Here is a 12,384-nt window from a genome sequence, read left to right as displayed (position 1 = left end):
TAGGCCGCCCTCCTAGTGTGGCTGTTCGGTGTCTGCAGGCAGCGAGGGGCTGCAAGCTTCCTGTGTTCGCGCCTATGTCACCTCTGCTTGCTTGTCAGAGACAGAGTATCGCAAAACATACAACTCACTCCATGAATTGATTGCTACGGCATCTGTCATCAGCAGTCACAACTAGCAACACCAGTAGCAGCCGACTGCACGTCAAGAATTGGAATGTGCAGTGGGATTTTTGTGAATTCGGCGCTAGGCTGATCTTTGCGACATAGGTTTGAGAATCTTATGGGAACACTTGTACTGTTTCTAAATTAAGTGTAGTGGTGGGAGGAGGGTGCTTCGTGCGCATTACAGCACGCTTGCCAATTGTGGCTGCTAATCGTTGGCTCGTATCTGCCTTGACACATTTTCTGGCTGTGAATTATTCCACTTGCATGGCAGTGTGCTCATGTTGGTGTGTTAAAAATTCTGGAGGCGCTGGGTATCGACCCCAGTACCTCTCGCATGCTAAGCGAGCGCTCTACCATCTGAGCTACGCCCCCTGCTGACGAACTGCGCTACTTACAGCCATATCAATGACACAGACCCTTGCACTCCCATTATTCCGCTGACAAACACTACTCTCAATGTGTCCGTGAGGGTGTCTTTCAGGTTTCCTGCATTCTGTATCGAATCGTAGTTGGCCAAAATCAAAGTGGCACGCACGACCTCGAAAATAGCGTTCGGCCAACGCTCTGAGGTAGACGAACGTGTTGTCCACTCTCTAGACTTCATTGAGGTTAGGCCGTTATACCTAAGGCAGATTTGCACTCGATGACACCTCGACAACAGCCGGTCCTCACATTTACGTCTTGCTCTCCTTACGTCAGTATACGAGTCTGTGACGCTGGCTTTGCAACATCTTGCGTGCCTTTAGGCTCGCCGCGACCAACACTTACCACGCACTGACCACAAAACATGGAGGCGCCGGGGCTTGAACCCGGGACCTTTCACATGCAAAGCGAACGCTCTACCAACTTTTTTTTTTTTTTTTTTTTTTTTTTCAATTGCGCCACTTTTTTTTTATCTTTATTCTTTTAATTAATTTTTTTTTTTAACGAAATCCCCTCCTTTAGGGACCACCGTGAAGAGTTGTTCAAGAAGAATTTAAAAAGAAAAAAAACAAAAAGATGTTTTGTCATCTCGGATCCAAGTGTATTCTGGTGATCCGTGTGCACTGTTGGAGGGAGGTACCGAGGCGCAGTGGCTGAAGTCAGGACACGAGGCAGAAGCAGTGGGGCCTCTTCGCGGCACTACAGGTGCTCCGCGTCCCAACCCACCCCTACACTCCCGGTTCACTACCCTATTCCCATTTTTTCGAATACAATGTTAAGCATATTTCCAAAGTTCTTGCCATGATTCTTGTATTGAAGTGTTTTGTGAAATTCGATTTCCATATGCATTTTGAATGCGACAGGATCATCATCCCCAAGTTTGTTAAAGATATAACTAGAATAATTACCCAGTAACCAAGCCACAGTATTATTTTTCGTCTGTGGGTAAAACTTAAAATCAGGCCGATAGATCATCATTGCGTGGACATTGGCGGGAACACTGCGAGTGATAAGTGCGACTTGTTGCTGAATCCAGTTCCAGTTGTGGAGACGTTCCCCACAGGTGCATCTGTGCAGCACGGTATCTGTGAGGTTGCAGTGAAGACAGAGGTCGGTAGCACTCAGCCCTATCCGGTGGAGTCGCTCATTGGTACTTATGATATTATTGACTGCTTTGTACCACGCAGTACGAGCATCCGAGCTCAAAACAGTGGAACCAACGTTTCGCCATACTGCATCCCATTGGACTCCACTATATTTGCTAACAATCGGATTCTGGCTTTCGTGTTCCCTCCTTTCCGCCAAAATTGCTTTTGCCGTTAAGGACTGAGTGTGCCGTAACTGGTGACTAAGGTAGCTATACTCGAGATAATACTCTCTGATATGTTTAAGCCGGTAACAAATAGGTTGAACATTCAGCGGAGATTCAAGACTGTGTGGCCGGACAGCATGAAATAACTGTGCCGTAAGACCATGAGGTTCATCCTGTATGATTGCCGCCGTGCGTGACACGTACAGAGCCAGTGCTTTGCGCCGTATGTCAACCAATCCCATCCCTCCATGCGTTGGGTGTAGCGCTGCTGTTCGTGCAGATACACGAAAGATCTCGCCTTTCCATAGAAAATTCGTAACTTTTGACATGATATTTTGAGCCACTCCTGCAGGAATAGGAAGAACCTGCGCCGTGTAGAAGGCCTTAGATAAAACACACGTATTAATCAACGTAATTCTGTCAAATTGGTTCAGACTTCTGTGGTAGTTATCAATTACTGCACCGTTGATTTTGTGAGCCACATCCCTCCAGTTCGCCGCCGTCATGTTTAATATTGACGCCTTCAACACTATCCCTAGAGCTTTCAGTTCACTGACGTGTGTGGCACACGAAATTTGAAGACGGTCGAGGCCTCGCAGAGTTAAAAACTTGCTTTTCTGTTCATTGATGTGTGCTCCAGACGCCTGACAGTAGGTCTTGAGGACAGCTTCAAGCGCAGTGACGTCAGACTCATCTCTGATAACAATCCCAACATCATCCGCATAGGCTCCTGTTACGGACTTCACTCCTGAGATCGTTAAACCACTAAGCTTCGCCTGCAGGTGCGTGAGGAGCGGCTCGAGCGAAATGACGAACAGCAACATCGACAAGGGGCTGCCCTGAGGGACACCTCTGTCGATGAGGAGCCGTTTCGTGAGTTGCGAATTTACTGAAATTTTTGCAGTGATTCCGATGGCTACATTTTTTATTATTGCGATCGCGGACGGTAAGAAGCCCAAGCGCCGCAGTGTCTCTAGTAGGTACGTGTGGTTGACAAGATCAAATGCCTTAAAAAAATCGAGAAAGAGCAGACCACATTGTACGTTGCTGGCGTCAGCGAGCGCAATAATATCCCTATAAAAGGCAACCGTTTGCAGTATAGTCCGCCGAAAAGCACATGTTTGCTGTTTGCAAAGCATGTTGGAAGTGAGCGGCAGAAGCCTCATCTTAACTGCACGAGCTACAATCTTGTAATCGGAATTCAGTAGTGATATCGGCCGAAGATTTGTTACAGATTTTCCACCTCTGGTCTTAGGGAGGAGAACAATTTTACATTCTTTAAACTCTCCTGGAACAGACTGCCCCTGCAAGACCTCGTTCACCATGTCTGTGATCTTCGCTCCGAGTATGTGCCAGTACTTTTTATAAAAGTCAATGGGAAGACCGTCAGGCCCAGGGGACTTGTTAGTAGGGGAACTGCAGATGATGTCGAAAACGTCTTCGTGACTGAAACCCGAAGAAAGACTTTCACTTTCGTCTGCAGTTATCCTCGAAGGAAGAACTTCAAGGAGTTGAGAAGCGCTGTCTGCATGGGGAGCGTTTGAAGTATAAGTCCTGACAAAGTAGCTGTAAAGTTCTCTGACGATATCGCGTTGATTTGTGACCGTCGTGCCATCTTCGAGTTTAAGTCCATCAATGAAAGCCCTCCTTCTATTCTTCGCGTGCTTGACAAGGTGATACAGGGCCACCGTTTCGTCTGCGCGTACTGATTTTACTTTGGATCGAACCTTAAGTCCTTCTAACTGCTTCCGTTTCAGACTGATTAATTTAGCTTTGATTCTCTGAATTTCCCCTATTCTAGTAGCCGTGGCATCCGCTCTGTCATACAAATCTCTTAATACGGAGTAATAAAATTCCATTGTCCTGCGAATTCCAGTAGCCCGTTCAATACCAAAGGACATACTAACCCTGCGCAGTTTGGGCTTCGCTTTATAGGTCCACCATGCTATAATGCTAGGGAAGGCAGGAACAGTGCGGAGGCACTGCTCCCAAGCACGCCTGACGGCCTCCTCCAGGTCTGAGTCGGTTAATAATGAAAGATTAAGATGCCACTGATTTTTAAACCAGCGCGTGGGTTGTTGTTGTAAGTTGATACACGCAACCACGCCACTGTGGTCTGAGAAACTGGTAGGAATAGTTTCTACATTTAATAAGTTAGTTACTAAGTTTTCAGACACATAAATCCTGTCGATCCTGCTACAGGAATTTCCAACGATGTGTGTGAACCTCACTAAAGTTGGGTACCGAGCTTCCCAGGTGTCCTTGAGTTTAAGATCATAAACAAGACGGTTTAAATCAGGTGAATAATTAAAATTCGGTGTCTGATCTTTTCTGGACAATACACAATTAAAATCACCTCCAATGATCAGCTGCGGAGGATTGTTCCGCAGTAAATAAATGATGTCTTCCTTATAAAAGCGGGCTCTGTCAGCTCTACGAGTACTCCCGGAAGGCGCGTACAAATTAATAACAGTAACGCCAAAAATAGTGACACTCAGTCCTCGACCGGATTCTAATCTTTCAATGTGGGCAAACGGAATACCTTCCCTAATTAAGACGGCAGTCCCCACGTTCGTTTCTGGGGAAGAATTGATTATTGCAACAAAACCGGTAAGGTTTATTTGCTGCAAGGCCACCTCTTGTAAAAGGGCGATGTCTGTATCCGACTCGTAAAGATATTGTTGTAGAGCACGCACCTTGACGTCAGACCGGATCTTGTTAATATTTAACGTTGTTATTTTATATGCCTGTGACATACTGAGACCTATGCAGGAAGGGGGAGGAATTAATCATCGCCAACGGTCGGATCGTCATGCCATTCCATTTGTTTATCCGGTTGTGAAGCCAAGTCATGCTCGTTGTGTTTGCCCCCGGCATCTTTATTCTTAGTTTTCTTTCGGACAACGTTCACATTTGGTTGGATTCTGTTCCTGCGGCGCCCACTATGAGCCATCTCGGCAGACGGCGGCGTGGGCGGGTCGTGGGGAATGTCAACGGCCGACGACGGTCCCGACACTACGGCCGGAATCACTCGCGCCGTGTCCTCCGGCGGCAACCCAGCTGCGGAAGTACTTTCGCTGTCAACACGTTTGTTATCAAACTCCACAGGAAGTGGTGTGTTGACATTTTCCGTCACCGACTGCTGTTTATGTTCGCGTTCCGTGTTATGACAACATTCCTGTTGTGTTGCCGTGTTGCGAGCCGCCGCCGTTGGCTGTTCGGCATCCTCAGCTAGAGGCGTGGTCTGTTTACTATCACGACTGTCTACGCCGTGGTGAACCCCTGCAGCGACCTGCTGTTCACATGTCGGTCGGTCCACCGGAACCTGTTGCTGTGGTTGGTTGGAGGGCCGACCATCCGTCCCCTGCGACGCCGCGACAGCAGCTGAAATGTCACTATGTGACATGCCAGAGGAAATATCGTCTACTAGAACGGAACCTTTTAAGAACTTAGTATCAGATCTACGTTCCTGCGAGTCCTGTCTCTTCGATTCTGGGGTACTGTGGGCTTCGTCCTCAGAACTACTACCGTCACAAGTCCTACGCCGTTTGTTGGTAGCAGTGTCTCCGGTCGCAAGTGTCGGTTCGTCCGTACTTGTCCGAGGCAAGGTTGGAAATTCCTCAATGCGCACGACTTCCTGTTCATGCAACGCAGCTACACCCCCGGCTGTAGCACTTGCTGCCGCTTGATTATCGGTAATAATCTCCGCGAGCGTTAGCCGTTTCCGTTGCTGTAAGGAATTTTTTAAGACGAAAACCCGTTTAGGACAATCTTGACGCATGTGGCCACTCTCATTGCAGATGTGACACGTCAAAGTTTGACCAGAGTACGTAACTTGAACCCTGTAATCGCAAACCATAATATGGGAAGGAATATTGACTTTCACATGCATATCTACTGACCGAACACCACTGAAACACTGCAAGCGATGTTGGCTAGACCAGCGTTCATTTCGAATCTGTTTGACATCCCCATACTTGCTTAACACATCTTTTAAAAAACAATTTTCAACTTCCGGGGGCAAATTAAAAATACGTACATTTTTATATTCTACGTCGGCATTAGTAACGGTGACGGTACTTACAGAGTTATCCCGATGCCGGAATTCAACTCGCCCGCCATGCTTCATTAGTATCTTATCCAGCAACACAGGGTTCAGCAATTTGACAAAAAAACAATATTGCTCCATGTCGTAATATGCAGTGTGCACCTGATCAGAATTGATACCAATAACGTCCACTATCCAGTCATGAATTTCCAGTGATGTCGGTTGTACGTGACGGGTTGACTTTTCAAATTCAAAGCGGAGGGTACTTTTCCTGGGAAATAACCTGGCCATATCAGAAATTAACAAGCGGTCGAGGCCGCTAAATAATAACAAAGAAAACGGTTAGAAACTCCAAAACAATGAACGGAAAATTTCACTGCACTTATAACAGAAAGTAAACACAACACAAATATCACAACTCGCAAACTCTCCGGTTAACAGCGCTCTCAGCACGTCCGTGTAGCTCCGTGTCTCAAGCGCGACTAACCACTCGGCCACGACTGCTCGTAACTGACCAACTGAGCTACGCCCCCAAGCACAACCAAGCTGCGCTGTTCTCCGTTCTTTGCTACTCTTATGTGCACGGACACGATGGTTGGTTGGTTTGCAGGGGTGAAGGGACCAGAGTACAAAGGCGCGGACACGTTCACATACGCAAGAGTTCCAAGTAGTTTCGATGCTCTGGTATTACGACTGCAAATTCCGTCCGTTTTTAACGTCTTAAATTGAAGGGACAGTCACAAGTTGCTCCGTTTTCACTCCATGTCGACAATCACACAGCACCTGAGGTAACAAGCACATCTGAAGACCCATTGTGCACTCGACTGTTCATGCCAACTCACTGCCTCGCACTTTACTACTGTGTACCACTCTTGTCGTCCAACTGCAAAAGACTGGGCCACAACAACTTTCCGCGTCTCCATTGCACTGCGCAAACTACGAAACGCTCCCCAAACATGGCACTCACACACGCAGACGACTTTACACGACGCTCACGCAACGCTCACGCTAGTGACAGCCTTATTTAGAGCTTGACGTCGCACACAAGCGAATGAGCACATTTCGCCTACGACTTAGGCCGCCCTCCTAGTGTGGCTGTTCGGTGTCTGCAGGCAGCGAGGGGCTGCAAGCTTCCTGTGTTCGCGCCTATGTCACCTCTGCTTGCTTGTCAGAGACAGAGTATCGCAAAACATACAACTCACTCCATGAATTGATTGCTACGGCATCTGTCATCAGCAGTCACAACTAGCAACACCAGTAGCAGCCGACTGCACGTCAAGAATTGGAATGTGCAGTGGGATTTTTGTGAATTCGGCGCTAGGCTGATCTTTGCGACATAGGTTTGAGAATCTTATGGGAACACTTGTACTGTTTCTAAATTAAGTGTAGTGGTGGGAGGAGGGTGCTTCGTGCGCATTACAGCACGCTTGCCAATTGTGGCTGCTAATCGTTGGCTCGTATCTGCCTTGACACATTTTCTGGCTGTGAATTATTCCACTTGCATGGCAGTGTGCGCATGTTGGTGTGTTAAAAGTTCTGGAGGCGCTGGGTATCGATCCCAGTACCTCTCGCATGCTAAGCGAGCGCTCTACCATCTGAGCTACGCCCCCTGCTGACTAACTGCGCTACATACAGCCATATCAATGACACAGACCCTTGCACTCCCATTATTCCGCTGACAAGCACTACTCTCAATGTGTCCGTGAGGGTGTCTTTCAGGTTTCCTGCATTCTGTATCGAATCGTAGTTGGCCAAAATCAAAGTGGCACGCACGACCTCGAAAATAGCGTTCGGCCAACGCTCTGAGGTAGACGAACGTGTTGTCCACTCTCTAGACTTCATTGAGGTTAGGCCGTTATACCTAAGGCAGATTTGCACTCGATGACACCTCGACAACAGCCGGTCCTCACATTTACGTCTTGCTCTCCTTACGTCAGTATACGAGTCTGTGACGCTGGCTTTGCAACATCTTGCGTGCCTTTAGGCTCGCCGCGACCAACACTTACCACGCACTGACCACAAAACATGGAGGCGCCGGGGCTTGAACCCGGGACCTTTCACATGCAAAGCGAACGCTCTACCAACTGAGCTACGCCCCCAAGCACAACCAAACTGCGCTGTTCTCCGTTCTTTGGTACTCTTAAGTGCACGGACACGATGGTTGGTTGGTTTGCAGGGGTGAAGGGACCAGAGTACAAAGGCGCGGACACGTTCACATACGCAAGAGTTCCAAGTAGTTTCGATGCTCTGGTATTACGACTGCAAATTCCGTCCGTTTTTAACGTCTTAAATTGAAGGGACAGTCACAAGTTGCTCCGTTTTCACTCCATGTCGACAATCACACAACACCTGAGGTAACAAGCACATCTGAAGACCCATTGTGCACTCGACTGTTCATGCCAACTCACTGCCTCGCACTTTACTACTGTGTACCACTCTTGTCGTCCAACTGCAAAAGACTGGGCCACAACAACTTTCCGCGTCTCCATTGCACTGGGCAAACTACGAAACGCTCCCCAAACATGGCACTCACCCACGCAGACGACTTTACACGACGCTCACGCAACGCTCACGCTAGTGACAGCCTTATTTAGAGCTTGACGTCGCACACAAGCGAATGAGCACATTTCGCCTACGACTTAGGCCGCCCTCCTAGTGTGGCTGTTCGGTGTCTGCAGGCAGCGAGGGGCTGCAAGCTTCCTGTGTTCGCGCCTATGTCACCTCTGCTTGCTTGTCAGAGACAGAGTATCGCAAAACATACAACTCACTCCATGAATTGATTGTTACGGCATCTGTCATCAGCAGTCACAACTAGCAACACCAGTAGCAGCCGACTGCACGTCAAGAATTGGAATGTGCAGTGGGATTTTTGTGAATTCGGCGCTAGGCTGATCTTTGCGACATAGGTTTGAGAATCTTATGGGGACACTTGTACTGTTTCTAAATTAAGTGTAGTGGTGGGAGGAGGGTGCTTCGTGCGCATTACAGCACGCTTGCCAATTGTGGCTGCTAATCGTTGGCTCGTATCTGCCTTGACACATTTTCTGGCTGTGAATTATTCCACTTGCATGGCAGTGTGCGCATGTTGGTGTGTTAAAAATTCTGGAGGCGCTGGGTATCGATCCCAGTTCCTCTCGCATGCTAAGCGAGCGCTCTACCATCTGAGCTATGCCCCCTGCTGACGAACTGCGCTACATACAGCCATATCAATGGCACAGGCCCTTGCACGCCCATTATTCCGCTGGCAAACACTACTCTCAATGTGTCCGTGAGGGTGTCTTTCAGGTTTCCTGCATTCTGTATCGAATCGTAGTTGGCCAAAATCAAAGTGGCACGCATGACGTCGAAAATAGAGTTCGGCCAACGCTCTGAGGTAGACGAGCGTGTTGTCCACTCTCTAGACTTCATTGAGGTTAGGCCGTTATACCTAAGGCAGATTTGTACTCGATGACACCTCGACAACAGCCGGTCCTCAAATTTACGTCTTGCTCTCCTTACGTCAGTATACGAGTCTGTGACGCTGGCTTTGCAACATCTTGCGTGCCTTTAGGCTCGCCGCGACCAACACTTACCACGCACTGACCACAAAACATGGAGGCGCCGGGGCTTGAACCCAGGGCCTTTCACATGCAAAGCGAACGCTCTACCAACTGAGCTACGCCCCCAAGCACAACCAAGCTACCCTGTTTTCCATTGTTTGGATGGCTTTACACGACGCTCACGCTTTTTTTTTCCTTTATTGTATTTCAATTTCCCATCGGGGCGGGCTGGCAGCAGCATAGGCGCTGCTGTTCAGCCGGAAGACATAGAACAAAACAATAGAAGACATTTAAAAACAGCAAAGGAGAGAATAGAGTGAACATAGGTATAAAAAAGGGGAACATCATGGAAGGCAATAGACAAAAAACGGGGTGACTGTAAAATGGAGTTAAAAAACTGTATAAAAGTAGCACACACAAAAAGCCACACACTGCGACGGTTAAAACAACACAAGGCACAGTATGACTGGAGCATAAAGGTTGCGACGGATGGCATAGCACATAACGTAACACTGACGGCGAACCTCAAGGCAGGACACAATTAAAATCACACCTCTGGCCGCACACGAGAAACAGCACTAAACACAACACTGGTTGGGCACACTGATGATGATCAATACAATCTGACAGGCGCTAGGAGATGAGGGAGACCTGAAGAAGGGAGGGAGGGGAAAAGATGGGGGAGGCGAGCGGGGGGCGTGCGGAAGAGGGCCAGGTAGGGAGGGATGTGGGAAGGAGAGAGGCAAGTATGGGGTGCAGGGTCTCAGGGGAGGGGGGGACTGAGGAAAATCCGCTCTGGGAGAAGGAGGAAAGAGTAAAAGGGGGCCCTGGGGAGGGGGGGGGGAGCAAGGCCAGGTTATAGTTGGAAGGAAGGGTAGATGTCACGGCGAAGTTCGTCATCCAGGAGGGGGAGGCGTTTGAAATTGCCCTGATGAAGGAGATGGAGGGTGTGGAGGTGGAGAGTGGGAGGGATTTAGCGATAGAGGCGCGGCAACGGGCGGGGGGTGGAGAGGAAGGAGGAAACCAGTGGGTGGGGGGGATCAAGCCTGTGAACAATGTAAAGGATGGGGAGATGTTGGAGGAACAGGAGGAGGTGGGGGAAGGGGAGCAGTTCATACAGGAGCCGTGTGGGGGAAGGAAGGCGGATACAGAAGGCAAGGCGGAGCGCATGGCGTTCAAGGATTTGGAGGGCCTTGTGAAAGCAGGTGGGGGCGGAGATCCAGGCAACGCTGGCATAACAGAGGATAGGACGGATGAGGGATTTGTAGGTGTGGAGGATGGTAGAAGGATGCAATCCCCATGTCCGGCCAGACAGGAGTTTCAGAAGGCGGACGCGGGAATGGGCTTTCTGCTGGATGGTCAGGAGATGAGGGGTCCAGGTGAGGTGTCGGTCAAGGTTGAGGCCAAGGTATTTCAGGGTGGGGGTGAGTTGGATAGGACGACCATAAAGGGTGAGGTAGAAATCATGGAGGCGAAAGGAGCGAGTGGTGCAGCCTATGATGATTGCCTGGGTTTTGGAGGGGTTGAGACGGAGGAACCACTGGTTACACCAAGTGGTGAACTGGTTAAGGTGGGTTTGGAGGGTACGTTGATACCGTTGAAGGGTAGGATAGAGAGCCAGGAAGGCGGTGTCATCAGCATACTGGAGAAGGTGGACTGGTGGGGGTGGCTTGGGCATATCAGCTGTATACAAGAGATAAAGGAGAGGGGAGAGGACAGAACCCTGGGGGACGCTAGCCGTGGGATAAAAGATACGGGAGTTGGTGTTGTGGAGGGTGACATAGGAAGGACGGTGCGAGAGGAAGGAAGCGACCAGATGGATAAAATTGATAGGCAGGGCATAGGTTTGGAGTTTAAAGAGGAGACCGGGATGCCATACATGGTCATAGGCATTTTGGAGGTCAAGGGAAACAAAAATGGCGGAGCGATGGGAGTTGAGCTGGAGGGACAGAAGGTGAACAAGGTTGAGGAGTTGGTCGTCAGCAGAGAAGGAGGGTCGGAAGCCACACTGAATAAGGGTGAGGAGGTGGTGTTGAGCAAGGTGCTGATGGATACGGTGGGAGAGGATGGATTCAAAGACCTTACTGAAGACAGAGGTGAGGGAGATGGGACGATAGGAAGAGGCGGCAGAAGGGGGTTTGTTGGGTTTGTGGAATAAGAGGACGTGGGAGGTCTTCCACAGGTCAGGGTAGAAGCCAGTAGAGAGGACGACATTATAGAGATGGGCGAGGACAGTCAGGAAGGAATAGGGGCTTTCGCGAAGGTGACGGTAGGTGACATGGTCGTGACCAGGGGCCGTGTTGCGTTTGGACCGGATGATAAGTTTAATGTCTTGTGCCGTGATGGGAGTGTTTACATCGGAGGGGGGCAACTGCCCCAAGTACTGGAGACTAGGAGCAAGTGGAGCGACTGAGGTATCGGCACGTTCCATGACCATGGGGAAAAGAGAATAATCAAAGTGGGGATCATCGGGGATGGAGAAGACCTCAGAAAGGTGGGAAGCGAAGTGGTGGGCCTTACTGAGGTTGTCAGGAAGGGGGCGATCGTTATGGAGAAGGGGGTAGTGGGGAGCAGAAAGGGAACCAGTAAGACGATGGAAGGCGGACCAGTACTTGGAGGAGATGATAGGGCGGGTGGCGTTGAGTCATGTGCAGGTCTGGCGCCAGTCTCGGCGTTTCGTTGCTGTAATAAGGTTCCGTACGTGTCGCTGTATTTGCCGGTGGCGTTGGAGTGTATCCCTGTCACGAGTGCGCAGGAAGGAGCGATAGAGACGGCGGGATTCGCGGAGGAGGAGGACAGCCCGTGGAGGGAGAGTGGGACAGTGCGGTTGGATGGTTTTAGTAGGAACATGGGCCTCCACGGCGTCAGTAATTACCTGCTGAAGGAAGGACGAGGCGT

The 12,384-nt window shown here is 49.6% G+C and overlaps 5 non-coding genes across 5 annotated transcripts; all 5 read right to left on the bottom strand.

Annotated features, from left to right (window-relative positions):
- Window positions 1–463: 463 nt before the first annotated feature.
- On the bottom strand, window positions 464–536 carry Trnaa-agc. Its single transcript has one exon. It is a non-coding gene; the product is annotated as a tRNA-Ala (tRNA).
- A 6,948-nt stretch (window positions 537–7,484) lies between these two features.
- Window positions 7,485–7,557, bottom strand: Trnaa-agc. Its single transcript has one exon. It is a non-coding gene; the product is annotated as a tRNA-Ala (tRNA).
- A 416-nt stretch (window positions 7,558–7,973) lies between these two features.
- Window positions 7,974–8,046, bottom strand: Trnaa-ugc. Its single transcript has one exon. It is a non-coding gene; the product is annotated as a tRNA-Ala (tRNA).
- Window positions 8,047–9,050: 1,004 nt separating this feature from the next.
- On the bottom strand, window positions 9,051–9,123 carry Trnaa-agc. Its single transcript has one exon. It is a non-coding gene; the product is annotated as a tRNA-Ala (tRNA).
- A 416-nt stretch (window positions 9,124–9,539) lies between these two features.
- On the bottom strand, window positions 9,540–9,612 carry Trnaa-ugc. The gene has a single exon. It is a non-coding gene; the product is annotated as a tRNA-Ala (tRNA).
- Between the last annotated feature and the right edge of the window lie 2,772 nt (window positions 9,613–12,384).

Source organism: Schistocerca piceifrons, chromosome 9 (assembly GCF_021461385.2).
Source record: "Schistocerca piceifrons isolate TAMUIC-IGC-003096 chromosome 9, iqSchPice1.1, whole genome shotgun sequence".
NCBI classification, from domain to species: Eukaryota; Metazoa; Arthropoda; class Insecta; order Orthoptera; family Acrididae; genus Schistocerca; species Schistocerca piceifrons.
Note: the sequence above shows the minus strand (reverse complement) of the source record. Positions and strands in the feature narration are given on the sequence as shown.